The sequence below is a fragment of the Macrobrachium nipponense genome, chromosome 25, assembly GCF_015104395.2.
Source record: "Macrobrachium nipponense isolate FS-2020 chromosome 25, ASM1510439v2, whole genome shotgun sequence".
NCBI classification, from domain to species: domain Eukaryota; kingdom Metazoa; phylum Arthropoda; class Malacostraca; order Decapoda; family Palaemonidae; genus Macrobrachium; species Macrobrachium nipponense.
The window spans coordinates 77,532,526-77,535,025 of NC_087214.1; the positions used below are offsets into that span (position 1 = coordinate 77,532,526).

Consider the following 2,500-nt stretch of genomic DNA (forward strand, 5'->3'; position numbering starts at 1 on the left):
CACATAATAATAATAATAATAATAATAATAATAATAATAATAATAATAATAATAATAATTGCAATGTTAAGGTTATTCGGAATTTTAACGTTTTTTTTCTGTTTTCGTATATTTTATCGTCGACCACAAATCATTGCACGAAAAAAGACAATGTATTGCAATTCTCTCTCTCTCTCTCTCTCTCTCTCTCTCTCTCTCTCTGTATCTGTATCTAGATACTACTATCCCGTTGGCGTTATTCCTTCTTGGTACTTATGTTATCAACTCTCTCCTGGCACTGAGCCAAGACTGACCTCCTGTAGCCATAACCTATCTGTTAAAATCTTCTTCCACAGAGCGACGATCTGCTGACAACTGTACCGCACATTCTCCATGGCTCGTCCACCCAAGAGCTACCCACTTGTCCATGGCTGACGAAGAACCTCTGAAGGCATTGAAGGTAAATAGTAAATACATTTATCGTCTTCGTTGGCCCCAACACCGCCTGACGCACCGTCTCATGCGCTTTGTCTTTCACAAATCTCCACTTCTTCTGATCTACTATCCTCCCAAGGATAGGACGAAGTACATTTCCATGCCATCTCCCTTTCATCACTACGTCATCTCCGCATGGCAATCCGTAACCTCCCTTATGGAGTCATTTCTAACTCTGACCTGCCATCTGACTCTTAATATTCTTCTAAAAAATATATTTTTTAAGTCGACAAAACCTCTTAAGTACGTAAAGTCTCACTGTCATTCTTGATCCATGTCCGTGCAGCCATGCAGTTAGTGTCATACTTATATATGGCATAATCTTTCTTTTGTATGCAAATGAGTCTGTTTGGTTTCCAGACCTTATTCTGCCAGCCCATTGCTTGACTTGTCTTTTTGAGCACTGGAAAATGTCCAATAGATATCTAATCTACCGCCTACTGCCTTTCAGATGTATTGCAACTCAATCGTGGCGATACTGAAAGAATGATCTTAAATCTAAAATCTTTATGGAAATATTGTTTTACGAATAAGACATTTAGAACCAATTGAACGTCCTCTACTGCAGGGGTTCGTAACCTCTCGATGCCTCCAGAACCCCCAATGAATTGCCCAATGTGGTTCCATACCCCTTTGCCTAAGTCCTCTTCAGTCCTATTTGTTGACAATACAACTTAATATACTTAGTTTGATACATACTTTAGGTATGAATAGCTAGGAATAGAACAGACAAGAACATCAAAAGCATTTGTAGATTTATAGTTACTTATTTACAAAATGTACCCATGTATACATCGACACAATAAAATCAAATATATTACAAAATATCCGGAGATCAAGTCCCATACCCCTTGGATGGGAATGAGACTTTTTGGCGTAGCCCGTTTGGCGTCGCTGTTTCGGCTTGGCCGATTCGGCGTTGCCGATTTGGCATATAGAAATTTTCGGCGGAGAGACTGTTAGGCGTCAAATGACTACTTTGTCGCTGTAAACGACATTTAGCCATCAAATAGATACTTCGTCGTTATAGCGCATTTAGCTCTCATTTTAACAATTGTTTAACAACTGAACAATTGTTTTTTTTTTTTTTTTACATTTACTTTTTGGTAGCTTTAGAATTTTCAGTCGTCTAAGCCCTATTTTACGAAATGGAAGGAGATATTTTAACAAAACGTGGAAGAAGCAAAGTGATTCACGATGGATTCCTTTTCATTTTTGATGCAACGATCAAGAGTGATTCTGAATTAAAATTCTGGCGATGTGAACAGAAAGATCGGTGTAAAGTAAGATTACATATGAAGGATGGAAAAGTGATTCGCCAGTTGAATCAACATACCCATGAACCATCTGCTGCAAAAGTAAAACGTTGAAAAGTTGAAAACAAATATTAAGAAAAGAAGTGCTGAAACGCTGGAGCCACCAACCGTTGGAGTAAATGAATGTTTAACTGGCGCCTCTCAAGCAGCTTTAGCGATAGGGCCTGACTTGCCTGCAATGCGAAAACTTATTACTAGGAAACGAAAATTATTAAACAAAGCGCCAGCTAACCCAACTCATTTAGAGCAATTACTTATACCCGAGTCCTATACACTGTATGTTCCCCAACTGGGTATGGGAGAAAAATTCCTATTGGGAGACAGGAGAAGGCAATAATAGAATTTTAATATTTGGAAGAATAAGCTGGCTTCAGCATTTAGTCTTCTCAGAAATTTGGTTTGCCGACGGAACTTTCACCATTGTGCCAAGTCTTTTTCATCAAGTATATGTTATATCGGCTAAGAAGCATGATGGAGATATTCCTATAGTTTATGCTCTTCTTCCTAACAAGCAAAGATTAACTTATTCTCGTTTATTTGAATTCCTGAAGGGTATTGCTCATAATTATGAAATGAAAAATTAATTCCTAAGGTTAAAAAACCTGTACTAAATTTTATTTTTCAAAATAATGTATTTTCATTTCAAGTTTTTAACTCGCATTATCCCATTATTGTTTTAATAGGATCCTTTATTCTCTATGTGAATAAAA

At 37.2% G+C, this 2,500-nt stretch overlaps 1 protein-coding gene and 1 long non-coding RNA gene across 3 annotated transcripts in view; both read left to right on the forward strand.

The window, feature by feature from the left end:
- The window catches only part of LOC135199117 (uncharacterized), a gene marked incomplete at its 5' end in the record, with an annotated part of 413,213 nt that overhangs the window by 45,897 nt on the left and 364,816 nt on the right, over window positions 1-2,500 (forward strand). The window lies entirely within an intron of this gene.
- Window positions 1-2,500, forward strand: part of LOC135199565 (uncharacterized) — a 47,705-nt gene that overhangs the window by 40,903 nt on the left and 4,302 nt on the right. For both annotated transcript variants that reach the window (XR_010311099.1, XR_010311100.1), the window contains exon 2: window positions 336-439. This is a non-coding gene — a long non-coding RNA (uncharacterized LOC135199565). The remainder of the gene's footprint in view (window positions 1-335; window positions 440-2,500) is intronic.